This window comes from Sander lucioperca, chromosome 20 (assembly GCF_008315115.2).
Source record: "Sander lucioperca isolate FBNREF2018 chromosome 20, SLUC_FBN_1.2, whole genome shotgun sequence".
Classification (NCBI taxonomy): domain Eukaryota; kingdom Metazoa; phylum Chordata; class Actinopteri; order Perciformes; family Percidae; genus Sander; species Sander lucioperca.
The window spans coordinates 1317501-1337256 of NC_050192.1; the positions used below are offsets into that span (position 1 = coordinate 1317501).

At 43.6% G+C, this 19756-nt stretch overlaps 1 protein-coding gene and 1 long non-coding RNA gene across 2 annotated transcripts in view; both read right to left on the bottom strand.

Annotated features, from left to right (window-relative positions):
• Positions 1-19756, bottom strand: part of mpped1 (metallophosphoesterase domain containing 1) — a 94650-nt gene that overhangs the window by 29172 nt on the left and 45722 nt on the right. The window lies entirely within an intron of this gene.
• Positions 3805-18468, bottom strand: LOC116042121. Its single transcript, XR_004103112.2, has 3 exons — positions 18457-18468; positions 17049-17052; positions 3805-3899 (listed from the first exon to the last, which is right to left on the bottom strand). It is a non-coding gene; the product is annotated as an uncharacterized LOC116042121 (long non-coding RNA).

The window sequence follows — 19756 nt, forward strand, 5'->3', positions numbered from 1 at the left end:
GTGTGTGTGTGTGTGTGTGTGTGTGTGTGTGTGTGTGTGTGTGTGTGTGTGTGTGTGCTATGTGTGTGTGTGTGTGCGCGCTGTATAGTATATCACACAGGCAGATGCTGTTTATCTCATCAAACAAACACACCATTTCAGGGCTGTAACATCATCGATTTACCTGTTGATTATGTGTATGGTAAATTGATTGGTTGTTTAGTCTATAACTGTGAGGGAGGAGGAGACAAGAGGCAATACTGTGTTAGGTGGAAGAGACAGGTGCATGCTGGTGTTCTAAAAACAACAGAAAGTTAGTTATTGGAGTTTGGCAGCTAATTCGTCTGCTTTACCAACACACAGCTCATGGAGGCTGTTCAGGTGTTTAAAACTTCCTCGGAGTCAAAACTTAGTCAAATATGTCTAGTTTGGCATTCTTTTAATAGGCACAATTTGCCAAAATGTTAATAAATACAGGCAAAATAAAGAAGGGGTTTAAGTTCTAGCCCTCAGCGTAACTCACTCCATTGCAACATTTTACATTCCGCAGTTGTCTCCGGGGCACAGTTGTCTTCATTTTGGATGGAGGCCCACAGTGTCACAACGTTAAACCCCCTGCTCTACAGAAAGCAGTAAATTGAGATTTTGGACACTTATAAGTCATCATCCCTTTGCATCAACACTGATGAATGTAATATTTTTAATGTTTCATTGCCAGTGTTGGGAAGGATACTTTCAAAACGTATTCCGTTACAGAATACAGAATACATGCCCAAAAATGTAATTGACCCTTCGCTAAGCCCCGCCCTCCTTAGTTACTGTCGCTACGCCTGACAAGCTTTCGTGCCTGGCACGTCTATTACAGTATGTATGCACCGGTGTCAGACATTCCCAAGGAGATAATTAGTAATTTTTGGCAAACAGGTGAAATATCTGAGAGAGCAAGACAAAAGGGACTGCAGTATGCATTCAAGGGATATATTCACGACATAATATGCAACCGATTAGAGAATAATTTCATCAAAATTGAAGCTAAAGCCTATAGGTCATGCCATAATGTGAGCCGCCTCATACGCTGACTATTCAAATGGGAAACACACAAATTGAGGAACAGCTATGTTCATGCACAGCAGGGTAAGTGGAATTTGAAAATAATCTAATAATTATAAATCAAACATCTTATCCATAAGTTTTGTAGAATAAACACCAGACATTAGCCTGACCACTTTGCAATGATAACATTCTCCTGCTTATATTTTTAGCGATTAACAAAATGCTGAAATATATTTTAAAGTATGTCAGTGAGCCTCCGTCTTGCCTTTAATCATCTTATTTTACGTTCAAATATATGAACAAAGAACCGTCATTATGTCCAAGCAATGCTGTGCTGAGTTAGCTAGCTAGCTAACATTAGCTTGTTCTTGCCTTGGAGCAAACGTATGTGTTTTTGTTAATCCTGTCGACATTTAGTTGTGAATGGGGCCTCCCACACTGCTTGATCCACGCCCGGCATTTCTCCCCTTGGGTTTTAGGTTTCGGGAAGGGAAAAAATTCCAGCACCCCATCCAAACATTTAGGATACCGGGTGTCAGATTTGATCAGATGTTTCCCTTGCTTGTAAGCTTGACAGACCTCCCGCACCTAGTTTCAGTTGCTAAGCCACGATTGGCCTGTGGCGGTTTTCGGGTGTGGCTTAGCGAAGGGTCAATTTGTAACATATTCCGTTATGTTACTCAATCTGAGTAACATATCCTGAATACTTGGATTACTTCCACATTGAATTCCATTTTATAAGTGTAGGAATGTGGCCATCACATACAGCTTACTAAACAGTCCTATTCTGGTGTGTTCTTCTGTTCCAACTGGCTGAATGTGTACCTGAACAAGCAGATAGATTGTTGTATTTGTAGTCCCGAACTGCATACTACAAAAATCTAACTGCAGTCTAAGCTACCACGAGCTAATTTTAGCTAACGTTAGCTAACATGTCAAACAGGGCTAGTCAGTCTTTCAACGGCTCTGGGGATAGTAAATCAGCACATAGGAGAATGTAAAGTCGCACGTCAACTGTAAAATAGCAAGGTGACCAGTAAAACTACAGCAGACGACTACCCTTGGCTAAAAAAAAACTTACTTTAAGATGCTTCTTCAGGTTGGAGGTGGAGTAATTTGGACGCTGAAAGGAGGTTGGTTGCTGGCAAGCAGAGGTTGCACTGCACAGTTATATTTCGTTCTCCCTTCTCTTTCTTTAATGTGAAGTGCTGTTTGAATTTCCAAGATAGAAACACATTCCTGCCCTGGCTCTGTTGTGTCAGTTCCGGCTTCATCTCTCTATCAGTGATCACACAAATAGCAAATTTTTTCGTTTTCATATTGGGGCTTCTGGGAAATGCATGTAGTTGCCTTAATTTATTCAGAGAGTGAATAAACTCGTGAAACACAAGTATCGTCATGTAATCCATTGATTTCAACAATGTAACTGTATTCTAAATACCAACTATTTAAATTATAACTGTAACGGAATACAGTTACTCATAATTTGTATTCTGAATACGTAACGCCGGTACATGTATTCTGTTACTCCCCAACACTGTTCATTGCATTGTGGGATTGTCAGTAGAAAGTGCCGTGGACACTGCCTACTGTTAATTTTGAGGTTTATAGTGCATACATTTCATCCTAAGAATTGGGACAAATACAATGGAAGACAGAGAATATAGTGCACTAGATAATACATTGGGAATGATAGACATTCAACATTTCAGTTTGTATATGGACATAACAAACCAGATACAATGAGCACGATGGCATTGTACATGTACTCACTACTTAACTCGGTACGATGCCATTATTACCAATAGGAACTGGAATGATCCTTTAACCCTTTTTGGAGGAGCTTCAATATCATCTAATATTCTGTCAACAGGAAATGAACAAAAACTCTCCGGCTGAAAACATTTGTGAATAATGTGTTTTCCTCTTCTCAAACAGCACAGATTCTTTTCCCTATCCATTCCCCAAGTGATTGCTGTCACTGGCAGCTGCCTCCCTCCAAAAACCGCACAGCCATCACACCAACTTCCTCTCATTTGTCCATCCATCGTTCCTTTACATCTATCCATCCATCCATCCCCAAGGCTGTAAAATCTGCTTGTTTGTTGAAACGCTGAAATATCACACCTCAAGGCCAGCATCAATTACACACAGACACACCTGGCAGGTCTCAGTCTCCTGGATGTTTCCTGTTTTTTTAATAAAATAAGTTGTTATAGAGGGGTGGAGGGTGTGTGTAGAAAAGAAGAAAAAAGGAATAGAGGGAGGCTTCTGGGATGAGGAATGATAGATAGGCAGACAAAGAGAACGATGCAGAGCAAGCGGTGGAGGAAAAGGAAGACGGGGGAAAAAAAAAACCTGAAATGAAAGGAGACACAACATCGCCAAACAAAGACATGAGGAGCAAAAGCAAAGACGGACACAAAGAGGGGCATGTGGGATCGTGCCGGGCAAGCAGAGGGAAGGAATAATTCACAGGATTAGTGATAGATGAATAGTGGAGGTCCCCTGTTCCTGCTCTCTTCTGCATTTCTGACACTCACTCCCTCTCCATCTTTCTCTCTAACCAGCCACTTTTGCTCTCTATCCAAGTCTGATGTCAGGAGGAGAGCCAAGGGTTTCGTGTCACGCACCCTCGGTTCACAAGATTTGGTCCTACAGGGAGTGTGTTCAAACTGTTTGTTGAGTTAGTATTGAACTGTAGACAGCGACAGAGCCATCCTTCAGTGAAGGTACATTACACATGAATCAAACGTTTTTATGACTGCAGCATGTTGTGCTTCTAAGGTGCACTCCCAGGTGAGGACTTCTTCACTGTAATAGATAGTAATAACTTCACAGACACAGTAAGTTAAACACACAATAGGCTTCAGCTGAAGGAGAACAACACTTCTTCTTACAGGCTCCTCAGCCTGCACTAACCAAGTGAGTTCTGATCTCTCTTCCTCTTACCGCCCTTTTTATTGGGGTTCAAACACACACACATACGTTATAGGCTACACCATATGTTGAGGCTCGGGTCAAAAGGGCACGACATGTTCTTTAACCTACTTCAAACCAGTTTTATGATACTTCCCTGCTCGGACCCCCTGTTGCTACATCCTGTTGCTATCTCCTGTAATAGGTGAAGAGAAGAGATATGTGTGCATGCAATTAAGTGAGAGCAACATATAGAAACTGAAGTATATATAATAAAACTGAAGTATATAAGAATATTTGATGTATTATATTCCACAAGCATCACATCAGACGGGAGATTCTAGGAGCTTCATGCATCATTTCAAACACATTGATATCACAAGTGTATTTCTGTCTATAGTCTTTGGAAAATTGACTAAGGCTATATTTACATTGCTACGTTTATACCTCCCATTCCCCCTGCTCTGGCGTTTCAGAGCCCCTAAACCGGAGTAATTGGAAAACACTTCTGACCCCGTGTTGGTTTGGAATCTGCGGGGTTGTGTTGTAGTCTCAATTCGCAAGTCGCAAATGGAGACCTTTGGCAACTCCGACACTGACGGCAATGTTTTCGCCGCCTGATTGGGTCTTGACGTCACGTTGCAAAATGAAGATGGACGTGTTCCTGGCAGTTCATTCTGAGGGTGCAACATACATTTTGGTGTTTCCACCCGGTTCAAGCTACATATCTGAGTTTGTTTTCGTTGAGAGGATTTCACTGCTCTGCACGTCGAGGGAGGAAGGCTACTCTGCATGGCGGCTAATGTTAGCAGCTAACGCTACAGGCTAGTGAAGTTCGGCTTGGAAGGAAAATAAACGAAATACACAGACTTTGTTCAAAGTGTAAGTAATATAAGAACTGAGTAAACATGGACAATGAGTGGGAATCGCTGCTGGCTGATGCTGAAAGCAAACGTGTGACTTTATCACTCACAGATCTCAGTGCATTAATTGACGGGTTAACCTTGATTTATACTTCTGACGCCAATGTTTCACCGCCTGATTGGGTCATGACGTCTCGTTCTCTGCTGCGTATGATGACTTCTGTTTACCCCGGCACGCGAATGCCCAGTATACAAGGATGTTTATGAGATATGGGGTTTGGCTGTGTTACTTTAAACGGAGATCAGTTCTTCTACTGGAGCTAAAAACACTTGTGTGCATGGAGAGCGCCTTTGGCTCAAAACTCTGCTTTAAAAACCAGCCTAGAACTAGAACATGTGTACGTTCAAAAGTAGTTTTAGTCGTGCAACAGAAAACTCAGATTGGACAGATAGTCTAGGTAGCTGTCTGGATTTACCCTGCAGAGATCTGAGGAGCAGTTAACCATAGTCCTCAGAAATCCACCGGAGTTTAGAACGCCAACACAAAGAAAGAGGAAGGGGACGGACATCTGGCCGAAAATGAGGGACATCCGGCAGATCTTCCGGCAGCACCCGAGCAATCCCCTAAATGAATCGTCGTTGATATAGACCAAGGGCAAGTCAACTTAATTAAGGTGGGTCACCTTAATTAAATCACCAAGTGCCCTTTCATGTCAGTTGGACCTATTCACAAACAAAGTTATAATTAAATTGGCAGAAATCATTTGCCACACAGTGAGGCTGGAGTGTCCTGGGGCCCTTGAGTTCTGAGGCCCCAAGGCGGTTTGTAACCCAGCTGTGTCCCACCTTCTTATTTACCACCATAGTATATCTATCACTGACTGTAAGTCGAGTCTCTAATTTATATTCTACCAGTCAGCAAAAGGAGAAAGTAGCAGAGTGATTCTCATAATACTCTAATTGGGATCAACTGGTCATTTAAATTAATTCAGCAGTTATGTCATTGGGTCCCTGGACCCCACTTTGAGGACCACTAATGAGTTGATTAGGTTCGATCATACCTTGCAAATCTACTTGTGGAAAAAAAACACTTACTCACACTCAACCAAACTCAGACTTTTCAATGTTTGCTGACATATAAAGACTCAAATTGGTCTGTTTTTGTTGAGATGAGGCAGAATCAAACCTCCATCAGAGGGTTGGGAAGAAGTGAGGCCTTAATGTTTTGTTTGGACTGGTTAGGCGCAATTATGAATTACCCCTGAATGACTTTTAATCAAGCACTTGAGGCTGTCCTTTCATTCGTCTATTCATTTAGCTTTACGACCGTTAATTTAATTGGTCAAATCCAGCAACTTTCAAGGATACTAAAGCCTGCAGGAGCCATACAATACAAAACTAATCCCAGAAACATGGTTTGTGGTTAGATTCAATGCAATGTTAACATTGTCCATCCTTATTTCAATCTACAACTCAGAGAAATACGATGCTGCCACAGAATACTTAAGTCAAACCATTGTCAGACTACTAGATGAATTGATCTACACACACTGATGAAGCCAACATGCTGAAAACTGTCTGTTTGAGTCATAAATCTTTGCCTGTGTTGCTGATTTCCTCCTCCCCCAGTCTCCACCACATCTCATGCATCTTGTAAGTGGATGAAGCACTGCCAGGGCGCAATTTCCATTTCACAGTACAATACAAAGCCATAAACAAAACTGCATGAATTACTGTAAACAATACCAGCGACATGACAGGGAAATGCTCGATACACGCGCAACGTGACTTGCCGTCGTCCCTCTCTGCCGACAAGAGTTACTGTCAAGAAACAAGACAGTAACAAGCACAGGCCGTAGAAAAACACTTTGCGATGCTCCCCAGAGCAGGCAGTTCTATACAATTCTCTCCATCCCCACACACACACACACACACACACACACACACACACGCACACACACACGCACACACGCACACACACACACACACACACACACACACACACACACACACACACACACTGACATACACCACTCAACAACACCCCCAATCTGCTGGGCTCGACGGCGGAAGGGAACTGGGATGTGACAAATCAGCCGGGACCCTGGCAGTCAGCTTCATGCCCGGCGATAATGAGCTCCCGCCGGAGACGACTCTCACTGGGAAGGGGGAACGGCGACATGGAAAAAAAGTTAACGACGCGCTAATCGGCCGAAGTGGAGTGTGTAAAAGAATTCTGAAAAGAACAAAAAAAAAATCTTCTCAGGGAGGAGAGTGTGAAAATGTGAGCATGGGAGGGTGGAAGGAGGAGGAGGGAGGGATCTGAAGACAGGCAGATGGGTGGACAAACATAACCAGGAAGAGGGGATGAGCGCAGGAGAATCTGCGGAGGCTCGGGATGTGTGCTGGATGCGCAGGGGATGAAGGCGGGCCGGATCAGAGCACATGGTTTCAGCCCTGCGTAAGCCTCCCTCGGTACAGCAGGTGTAGGCTGCAGCGTGTGTGGATGAGAGTATGTGTGCTGACAGAGCAGGTGGGTGAGTTGCTGTGTCATTTGGAGTTACCTGGAGCTGCACAGGCGACACAGGAGGCCTAATTCAAGCGTGTGTGTGGGCACTGGGGACAGTAGAATGAGGTGTGTGGGCAGGGCTTGAATTGGGCCTGTGCTCACCACTGAGTACTGTCACTGCATACATACTTCTAATAATTGAAGGTACACAGATACAAGAAGTCAATACCAACCTTAAACTAACTTCAACTCAGTGTAGACTCTCTTGGATAAAAGTAGGGCTGAATGAGTTGGGGAAAAGATCTAATTGTGATTTTTCTGCTAGATATTGCGATTATGATTCGATTTGCGATAAAAAAATAAATAAAAATTAAGCTAAAGTTCAATATTCACTTTGTAACAGATAAAACATGTCATGGAGCATTATATCATGAGACACCATCAAAACGGTTCTATATTCTTATGCAAGGATGAGAATATGGATATGAAGGGTTTTTCTTTTAATAAGCATGGAACGTTGAAGAGTCAAACACAGAACATTTATCACAAAAGCTAAAGTTATAATAATAAAAAACAATTCCAATAAAAAAAAATATTGGTACTTTCTTGTAAAGTGAAATGTCTGATCTGCCTCAGTTCAATAGCAGCATCTACATAATGCAACTTCTACCATCATTTTAAATAAAGTCATAAAAAATAAATCCACTGACAATCAACAACAATCTGTGATATGTAACATTATTCCAGCATCTTGTGAAAAAACAGTAGATATAATAATAAAAAGAGGAATAAAATATGTTGAACCATATGTTACGCCAAACATTCAACTAAATATTCACAGTTGATTAATTGCAGTCTTTACGATTAGCTAATCGCATTCTTTCAAATTTCGATTTAAAAACGATTAATCGTTCAGCCCTAGATAAAACCATAGAGTTCTCCACATGACAAAATATGTTGCGAGGTGAGGCGTTTATACCGTCAAACCTTTGGTTTGGTACATTGCTGTCTTTTAGTTCTGGTGTGCTTCATGTTCACAATAGCGGCGTTTCCATTCAATTGTCAGGTAAATTTTAAGGGAACGTTTGAAATATCGCAAAAAAGAAATGTGACTTAGGCACGTTTCCATCAACTGGTTTGAAGGGAATAGATAGATAGATAGATAGATAGATAGATAGATAGATAGATAGATAGATAGATAGATAGATAGATACTTTATTGATCTCCAAGGGGAAATTCAAGACTAGACTAGTAGCGTAGTTTGTTCAAAAATGTGGCGCTATAGGCTACGCATGGCTGTAATCCACCAGTAACAGAGTAGAAGGAGTTCCAGAAACAAAACCATCTAACCCCGAGAGAAAAATGGACAGAGGTCTTCAGAATTTGGTCCAATTGGGCAAGATTCAATTGTTCTTTTGTGTCAGCTAGTATTGGCCATGTTTCATGCTGTCGGAGACAAAGACACGTTATATCCGGGAAGATGCCGTCAGCCGAAACAGCTGATCAGTCCATTGCTACGTCAGAACTAATTGGGCCAAGCCTTTTCCATATCTTTTCTATATTTAGCACATTAACTCTTTCCACAAAAGCAAAAAAACACCTCAGGCGAGTGTAAAACCTTTTTTGCGCAATTCAGGACGCTTTATCAATTCTTGCCATTTCCATTCAGCTTCTCTACTGTGTAATGTGATACTTCAAAATGCTCATCAAAAAAGGCTGAATGGAAACACGACTACTGACTCCCAACCGGCAGCGGCAGATGGCCGCCCACCAAGAGCCTAAGACCTGTTGCACCAAATGCTTGCTCTTGGGGGGAATTGTTAGGTCTCTGTAAATTATAGTGTGGTCTAGACCTACTCTATCTTTAAAGTGTCCTGATATAACTTCTGTTATGATTTGACACTATAAATAAACTTGAATTGAATTATTTCAAACAAAGCAAGCGGTACAGGCTGACAGGGATCTCATTCATTGGACAGGTATGGTGATGTCATCCTGCACAATCATGGATCCACATGAAATCAAATCCTGGTGACTGACATCAGGTCACTTTATTGAATCTGATCATTGATCTTATCTGGAGTCACACATGTCTCAAAGGCCATTGCACTTCTGCTTTAACTCTGTTTCACCTTCTGATGTGTCAGAAAGGATGCCAGTACACATATGTGCTATCATTGTTACCAAATGACCTTGTACAAATACAGGCAGTACATTGAGAGATTGCTTTCCTATCATCTGAGTTAATAGTAGTTTGGCTTTTAAATTCATGTTAAAATCACATATCTACTATCACAAAATATTGTGGTTGGTCTGCTTTGCTTTCACGCCACAAACAAAGAGTCTGATTTAAACCGCACCAAGTCCCACCTCCCACCTCGGATGTCTGTACCAGAGATTGATTGACTGCTTTACTTTTACACCAGACTAACCAAAAAACCCATTCTCACTCCCAACTCGTAAAATACGGACACTTGGGCAGTGGCTCTCAGCGTCAGATACGACGCAATAAGCACCCCTCAGCGTATGTATGGAACGAACCGGGCAGAGCAGCAGCTCCACATTGCGTGATGATGACGTAGTATTAAGAGCGACAACGGTTGCGAGTAGTATGACAGCCCGAAATTCCGCACAACACAGGAATTTAACCCCGGAGACCGGGGTTTGTGTCCTGCGTGTCACTGAAACGTTCATTTTATGACCCCACGCGCGATCTATTCCTAAACCCAACTATTCCCGTTCTTCTTTTCTTAAACCCAACTGTCCCGTTCTTCTTTTTCTAAACCCAACTGTCCCGTTCTTCTTTACCTAAACCCAACTGTCCCGTTCTTCTTTTCCTAAACCCAATTGTCCCGTTCTTCTTTACCTAAACCCAACTGTCCCGTTCTTCTTTTCCTAAACCCAACTGTCCCGTTCTTCTTTTCCTTAACCCAACTGTCCCGTTCTTCTTTTCCTAAACCCAACTGTCCCGTTCTTCTTTACCTAAACCCAGCTGTCCCGTTCTTCTTTACCTAAACCCAGCTGTCCCGTTCTTCTTTTCCTAAACCCAACTGTCCCGTTCTTGTCCCGCGTGTCACGTAAAAGTACCTTTTATAAGCCCACCTACCATCTTGCCCTAAAACTAACTGCGTCAAAAGTGACACCAATAGTCCTGACCCAGCGCGTTTAGATAAAGCGCGTTTAGATATGACGCTAAAGACTTTTAGCGTCAATAACAACGCCAAAGAGGCACCTGACCAAGCTTCCGTATTTTAAGCGATGGGAGTGAGAATGTGTGGATCTAAACCATTTGACCTGAACCAAACAGGTTACAACGCTTTATCTGCCTGCAGGCTTCTGGATCACAGGGCTACTGAAACCTGAAAACCTCACTGTTGTAAAATATTGACATGTTCAGTTGTAATAAAGGTTGAAGTCTATCAACATAGCCTTAAGTCCATAGCTGCTTCAATCTTTACAGCTGACAAGATTTGATGTTTTAAACAGTATTATTACTTTAGCAAATTTTCATGATATATTCCTCAAGAGCTGTTTTGGGGCACCACTCCGACTCTTGCACTTGGATATCAATTGAGCTAAGAACCACTGACACATAGTGCTTCTAACAAAGCGGGGGGAAAAATGCCTCGGGAAATATTGTAACTATATTTCTCACATTAATATTGCTTGTGCATGATTTGTGAGGTTCTGCTATGCATTCTGCTAGTTTCAAGTACTGCCACCTTTTTTATTCCAATCAAGCACTGGTTTGAGGTTTGTGTTGGAGCAGGTAAAGCAGCTCCAGTGTCTTGTGCAATGCACAGTATCAAATGGATTGTTATGCCGAGCACCGCTGCAGCCATAGATCGATTCTTTAACTATATCGACAGTGATAATGACTGTCAAAAAATGACGGCAAAAAATTTGAACATGGACAACTTCTCAGTCCCTCCCCCCTTTCTGCTAAAGCCCAAAACGGTCTCCTAAGCCCCTCCCCCCACAAGGGAGAATGAATGCGTGTGCATGAGCAGTGACTGACACGCAGTTAGACACCCCCCCTGGCCCTGATTGGTGCATCTGAACAGGGAGTGGTGGATTTTTGCAAATCTCACTCCAGGCTATAGGTGGTGCCAGAGGAGCTGGATTTATTTTTAATTACCTGCTTCATGTAGTTCTACTAGAACATAGGGTCAGTTTCAGCAAATATGACAGAAAGTTAGTTTTATAAGTCTTACCTACTGCACCTTTAACAGAAAACAACCCTATTCTTTTTTCTCGCTTTTTCTCTCAACCCAATTCATTCCCCTCGGCTCGTTCCTCAGGTTGGGCACACAGCAGATTTTTTAAAATTAATACAAACAGACTCAGCGGCGCTTCACCTGTTTTCCAACTTTCAGACTTCCTGCCTTCAAACAGGGAAGGGGAAGAAATCCTTCCCCACATTGTCTTGTCGTGTCTGGACTGCAGCATGTGACATTTTACACAACTGCCAAGACCCCCCCCCACACACACACACACACACACACACACACACACGCACACACACACGCACACACACACACGCACGCACGCACGCACGCACGCACGCACGCACGCACGCACGCACGCACGCACGCACGCACACCACCATTCCTTACTGTTAGCGCAGGCATAATGAAGGGCCGTTTAACTTGCATTTAGACGCGCTGGGGAAAGCACATTTGTCCCTTCCTGTTCTAAATAATGACCAATTACCAGGGAGTGTGAGGTGGGCTTCAACACCACGGATGAGAATATTTCAGACAGCGGAAAAGCTGTCACGGGTGGGCGGCTGGGGGTTGGACAGTGGGGTTTAGGCCTCTAATTGGAGGCAGATTTCACAATGATAGTTCTGATGATGCTGCAGCATGAGGGATAGAGAGACAAAAGAGGGTAAGGAAGGGAAACAGGGAAAAGGGGAGGGGGACATGAGGGTGCGAGAAAAGAGAAAAGAGCCCAGAGACAGACAGACAGACAGTGGGAGATGGGGAAAGTGGAATGAGAGACGATAAAGAGACAGAGAGGGAGGATGACATGAAGAGGGATGGGAAGAGAGAAAGAGAAAAGGAGAACAGGCCCCGCTGCTGTTTGTCTTGCAGGGATAATATTCCACCAAAGTCTAATTCTGTCCATAAAAGCTGTTTTTTTTCCTTTCCCCCCCCCCCCCCCCCCCCTTCCTTTCAGAGTGATAGTTGCCTTGGCAACCGTGGCAAATCTTCCTTTTCTCAAACAGATGTCCCATTTAGTTGGAAATTAGAATGTGTAGAAAACCCACGAGACGCAAATTATTTCAAAGTTCTCCGGTGGAGAGGAGGAAACGAGGGGAGAGGAGAAAAAAAACGAACAGAAAGACAATAGAAAAAAAAGGAAGGGAGAGGGAGTCCCCACCCCCCCGCCAACCCACCCCACCCCACCCTCTCCTCCGGTCTTCTGCACTTCAGTGTGTGAATGGTGGAGATTAGCCAGATCACCCAGAGTTGGTGGCTTGTTCGGGGGGGGAAGTGGAGGAGGTGTTGGGTGGGCAGCGAGGTGGAAGGCGGGGTGGCAGGATGGCTCCCTCTCCTGCATCCGGGATGGGGTGGGGGCAAGTGGCAAGAACTGTTAGCCTGATGCCAACGTGGCAGAAGGGACACGGAGCAGCGATCTGCCCTCGAGGGAAAGGATGAAGCCTGTCCTGTGGTCACAGCACGCTGCAAAAAATATCTTGCTCACAGTACAACCGCATCGAAATGGAGTTCTGAACCTTTGACCTGTTTACAATTTGTCTTCCTTGTTTTTAATTCGAATAATGTTGTGCAAGAAACTATGCACCGTATGTTGTATTAAGTTAGAAATAAAGAATCGATAACAATTTCATTGAGACAACAACTCAAATTCTTGCTCTCATTTCAAATGCAAATCAGTTCTTGGAAAACTACCCATTTTAACAGACCATTTGATTAGATTTAAAGGGAAAATCCTCCCAAAAACACTTGAAGCACTTGATTAAAAAGAAACTGGCTGGGATGAGTAATTAACTGGCAAACAACACAACGTTCTTCTGAGACATTTCCAGCAGAGCCACACTAGAAATACTAGATCACTGACATTCAGCAATTAACAGGGAGAAATCCATCACAGCAGACCAGAATATGCACTGCAGCATCAAGACATGTTAGAGCTATCGCAACGCCAAGGAAGCTTCCTGTTTAGGTATAGCATAGAACATGAAAATGAACAACTAACTTCTCAAATATCAGCCAAAATACTATAAAATTTAAAGTAGTGAACTGATCATTTATTTTTCTTGTGAAGAGCGTTTTTATGCAGCCATTCACGTTATTTTTTTGACAATTTGGTTGAAAGAAAACTAAATTTCTAAAATATGGAAACTTTTTGAAAATGGGTCAAGTTTGACCCGAGGACGACAGGAGGGTTAAAAAAGTTTGTAAAAGAAAAATAGGCCATACAGGCTGCCAAACAAGGTGCCACCTGCTCATCAGGTAAACATTCACAACACCGATGGCGAGGATCGGCAAGGACACTTCAACATGTAGAGCCCTATTTTAACGATCTAAGCGCACGACGTGAAGCGCCTGGCGCATTTGACTAATTTGCTATTAAAATAACAATGAAATGCTGCATTATTGACTTTAGACCAGGTTTTTGTTGGTCAATGGCGCGATCGCTTCCTGCTGCCTCAGGATAGCAATACGCCAAGAATGCACCTGAACACACCTCCCTGTAAGACCAGCACGCCCAGAATGCACCTGAACACACCTCCCTGTAAGACCAGCATGCCAGTGGGCGCACAGATGGGCGCAGGTGCATTTGCTATTTAAACGACGTGGGCGCTGGACGGGAAATTGACAACTGCGTCGGTCTTAAACTAGCAAAGACAGTTGTGCATCGGGCTTTGCTTTGTGCTGCGCTGCGCCGGGTGCAAGATAGATAGATAGATAGACGGCAAGGGCCAAGGATCAAATCACCGACCTTCCGATTAGTGGACAAGCGTTCTTCCTCTTGCAGCCACAGCCGGCGGGTACTGAAAGCTAACCGGCAAACAAAGGAACCTCTTTAGCAGACCAAAACGGAATCTGCAGATTTTTCTTCTGTTTTTTTCTTCAGTTTTCAGTGGTGATCGACAATAAATATCTGCATGTTTGCTTGCGGTGGAGAGGTGTGAACGTTCTCAGTTTTAATTCAATTTTTATTAAATTTGTTTAAAATTTGCGGGAAATCTGCGGAGGTGTCTTCGTAAATCCACAGCCACAGATTTTGTGAACACTGTCAGAGTCTGCAAATGTGTGTTTGTCAGCATTCTCTCTAAAGAAAATCAGTGAGACAATGTCTCTAATTGCGGTGCATCAACATGTTTATCTTGCTTGAAAGGCTCATTTTAATGCGAGCAGATAAATCGAAGTTAATCTGCCTTGTTTCACGGTGAACACATTTGTTTGTGCAAAAATTGCTGCGATAAACCAAACTGTATTTAGAGAAAGAGTCCTCTCGTTTGCTGCTTTCAAGCATGTGATGAGAAAGGCAGAAAGAGACGATATGACTTCCGGGCGTGGACACTTTTTGCAGTGTCCATGGCATCCCGACTCCCCTGACTCTGTGGTCAAACACCGAACATAACCGCTCGCTGATGAACTGGCGAGACGGAAAGAAGAGGTGGGGAGCAGTGTGTGTGTGTATGTGTGTGTAAGAGTATGTAGAGGCAAGAAGAGAGTGACTGAGGCGAGAAGGAACATACGGACAGAATCACTTTAATCCAGTTTTTCTCCTCGACAATGCCACATGCCTCGGGGAAGGAAGGCATGTGTGAAATGGAGGAAAATGCCCCGTAGCGTGCCATAACACACAGGCACACACAAATGCTGACACACACACACACACAAACACACACACACACACACACACACACACACCCACGCACATTGAAGTCCTGCCCCTGGAGGCCATTTAACAGGTAATTTAAAGAGAAATTCCTCCAGGGAAACGACACAGTAAATGTCCTCTCGTCTGTTCTTCCTCCCTTTATAACTGTTTATTCAGCTACAGGGCTATAGACTGGCAGACACTTAGGAGGGAGGAGAAGATGAAATTGGAGAAGAACAGGAAAAAAACAGAAGGGGGTGGGGGTGGGAGGTGCGTGTGAGAGGGTGGGAAAGTGACAAGTGTTAAAGTAGGACAATTTTTTTCTTTTTTCTTTCCTCCACCAGCCCCCTTAAGTACCCGTTTATTAATGCTCAGTGTTCGTAGGCTACTTTATTTGGGTCCTGTGGGAATGCAAGTGCTACAGGGATGGAGGTGGGAGATGGAGGAATGAAGGGATGGTGGAGGAGAGGAGAGAAAGGAGAGGACAGGGCCCGGGGGGGATTTGGGAGTCTCAAAGTGAATCCAATGTTAATTTAGTGTGGGCTCTGGTGAGGAGGCCCAGAAAAGCATGAACTCCCAACTGTATGTCTCTCTGTCTCTTTACATCTCTAAAGGAACACACCGGCGGTGCGCCATGTTACAGCCCATTGACTACAAGCTGTGCAGACATTACATTACCTCCAACAGTATTCCAAAGCATACCATGTGTTTCTACATTCATTTCCTTCCCTTCAGTCTGCAATTGGTTTCAATTATTATTATTTAGAAATGTCCACCTTAAATCAACAGGACAGCTCAGACATGACATGGGAGAGAGAGGGGGAAGACATTGCGGAAACTGCCGCAGGTCGGATTCCAAACCTGGGCCCTTTGCGCCGAGGAATGAACCTCTTCATATGGCCAACTGAGCAACCTGGGTGCCAGGTTTGAACTATTTTTCGTAGACTACGGAAATTGACTTAGAAAGGTATCTAACTGAGAGGTATCTAGAACACTGAGCATCTTTGGCAGCTGTATATTTTCCGGTCTGAAAAAAAAAGGTTAAGGTTAGGCAAAGCTCATGGTCATAGCTGATACAAATGAACGCATGATGCGTACCACAGTGGTGCCCAAGTCAGACACCTTGAATGCCCAACCGACTACCTCAACCTCCTCCCTAACCCCACGGACCAATACTGATTCAAAGACTAGAGAAGTGAAAGGATAGTTGAAATAAACATACGCGCTGTCTTCCAAGACTCAGCAGAACAAAGTTCCAACTAACACACACTGACACTCAAACCTGTAGCAAAGGTGTGCTCTAATGCTCATGACTCATGATATGCAGCATAGACTTTATTCCATGGGGTGACGTTTCGCGAGCTCTGAAGAAGGCAAACTGCATTGTCAAAGCTCTGACCCACTGAGCTCCTCTCTCCTCTCTCTTTCCATCTGTGTGCACTCAGCCCCAGAAATGCTTGTTACTAACTTAGCTTTGGGGAGCTTATTCCCCAGAGTCCTTATGTTTTCTTGCCTCGCAGTTTTCCTTGGATTAGTGTGGCACCTCAATCGGTGGTTGCAGCTGCCGCCGTTGTACTGCTCCGCGCCCCGCTACACCCTGCTAAGCCCTGCAGTGCCCTGCGATGCCATGAACTATAAAAAACGGCCTGAATAAATATATTTATCTACACTTTGCCAGAGCCAGAGAGCAGCACAATCTGCTACGGTTTGTAATCCCAGACTCTCCCTTGACTTTTGCCCAGCAGCTAGCGAAGCAAGACCCGGGAGCTTCTTGGGCATCGAGGAGCTGCAGTGTTTGTTTATGGACAAACTGTAACCTACACTGTACAATTACTGCCACTCGTGAACTCTGCTCAGATCGCCAAAACCTCCCTGCCCTGCAGCTCGAGGCTTTAAAATTGGCAGACCAGATGCAGCCAGTATAGACACTCGCCTCAGTGTTGCATGAACGCTGTCGCCACGCGAGCATGATGCTAACGTGAAGTTTGTGGTCGAGACGGCAGGTGACACTCCACGCTGTTGCCAAAACGTCTATGCTGTACATCTTTCATTCTAATTGTGTGCAGGAAATGGAAGAACAGAGTTGTTTTCTACTCAACTACATCATTGAACTCCAAACTAAATTGATTTGAAATTAATAACTCATGAGAGGTAAAATGCAGTCTGTGTGAAAAGAGTGTAAGGGCTTTTTAATGACTGTGTAATATTACACTAGTGATGCCTTTGCCTCTGAGGGAGGACAGTCATTATTCACACAACCACAGGAGGTTGCTTCTCAGGAACCTTTGATTTGAAGAATTTGAAAAAAATGGCCCATGCTTTCGTTTTCCTCTTGAGCATTTAATGAAACTCCAATACCCAAGATTTTGAGAGTTGGCAGCCACACTGCAGCCTCTTCAATGCACAAAATAGCACAGAATCTTCATCATTTTCACAGCGTCTATATTTGCTTATTGCGTGGCTTTCAGGCCATTTCTCACACCTTGAAAGTCAGACTGTCCTCGAACACACCAACAGGGTGTGTTCTTCAAAATGGTCGCCGCTTTCAACCACACTACCACATGATGACAGCGTAAAACGAAGGCCACTAAACGCTCACTCTGATGGATTAGCTAGTTTCTGCAAGTTGATTTTCATAGCTTCCTGAAATGAAGTGAAACCAATGGCTGCCTGCAAGGAAGGAAATCAGTCTAAACACTGATAGAATGCTTCAGAAAACGGTTGGCAGTAACGCAAACTAAACACAATTTGTAGTTAATGGGCTAAAACATGCAGCGCCAACGGTAGGGACTTTAAGAAGTTGGATTTGTCACTCATTCAGTCTTTTCATTCAAACTTCTCTTTCTCTGAAGTGTCTCCTCATCAGAGGGAGAACAAAGCCAACTCCAGCCGCTCCGAAAAGAGAACGATGGTCAAATTACCTTCATGCCATCTCCACCATCATTAGACTCATTATCATGAAAGGGAAAGCTCTGCACGCCAACCGCCGCATTTTACCTCTCCCTTTTCCACCTCTCCACTCTCCCTCCTTTTCTCTTTACTTTCACCGGGGCCGCGAAAACAAGCAAGTTAATTAAAGTCGGCGAGAGTCCCTTCCATTTCTCGCTCATCAGCGAGGACAAGCTATCAAACGGAGGCACAGGTAGTCCATTTTTGTCAAATGAGAGAGTGGGGAAGAGGGAAGAAGAAGACAAGATGGGGCTGGGGGGGGGAGGTGAGAGAAGGAGGCCTCTCTTCATCTCTTTAGTTTTTGATGAGCTTTCTTAATTGGGCCACTATAGAAGGAGAAGTGAATCCTCAATAATTAAAAAATCTAATTAAGGAGTCTTTTGCATCTCCGTCCTTAATTATTCCACGCGGAGCAGTGGGGAGCGATACATTTCTGCCGTTTTCATTTAAAGAAGAAAAATCCCCCATCAACAAACACGCTACTTTGTCTCTCATCCCTCTGTCTGTTTGAGTGTCTGTGTGTGTGTGTGTGTGTGTGTGTGTGTGTGTCTGTGAACGAGCTGTCCGTCTCCCCTGCCTGTCTTACATTCCTCAGAGACCATCTTTATAAACATTTAAACAGATTTAACCCATTAGTACCAGCCTATATAGACATTTTGCCTCCGCTCTCCTCATCTGCCCCCTTGCCTGTCCTCACTTGCTGTTCCTATCTGTCTCTGTCTCAACCTTCCTGTCGAGTTCAACAGTTAAAAAAAAAAAAAAAAAGTGCTCAAAGACCAGACGCTACTTGAAGACAACAACTTTCAACCAATGAACAGTTCTCTCCGAGTCAGACTTGACCCTACTAAACATCCCCCTAGGATTTGGAATCAAGTCTCTCACCCTATTAGTTTTAAAGTTATTAGGGATGCCCCCTAAAATTCAATTATTCCAAGCATCTGTCAAAGACCCTCGAGCCAAATAGTCTCTTGTCAAGGTTTGACACGTCTGTTGTCGTCTGGAAAATAGGCTACATTTTTAAAGGAGGAGGCTGGTGATATTCTATGTTTTTTCCCCACAAAAATACCCAAACCAAGGAATGTATCTACTTACAAGTAGTGTGTTTGTATCAAAGCCTGATATATCTTCTTCCTCTGTGCCATAGAGCTCCACTGTTGTCAAAATCACATCAGTGAGCCACACTATTCAACTGGGTGACATGTTCCTTCATTACCATTAAAACACACACACACACACACACACACACACACACACACACACACACACACACACACACACACACACACACACACACATACACACACACACACACACTGTACTTTATTTGACTCAATTCCACATCCTGCTGCCACAAATACTCACTAGGACACTAAATGTGAATAAATCTGCCGCTGAAAATAGTCCACAACAAATGCGCTATATCCTACTGTTTGTTTGTATAAAAACTACAGCGACCAGTCTTTTTAGGAAATGACTGAGCTTTTTGAAGCTAAATATTTGCGAGCTGATTGATGTCTATAGAAATAAATGCATTGGGGCTAAGTGCCGCAGCCTGTTGCACCTTTCTGACAAAACTCCATTACATGTAAAAAGATATGTCCAGCCAAAATGTGAATAGTTTTAAAAT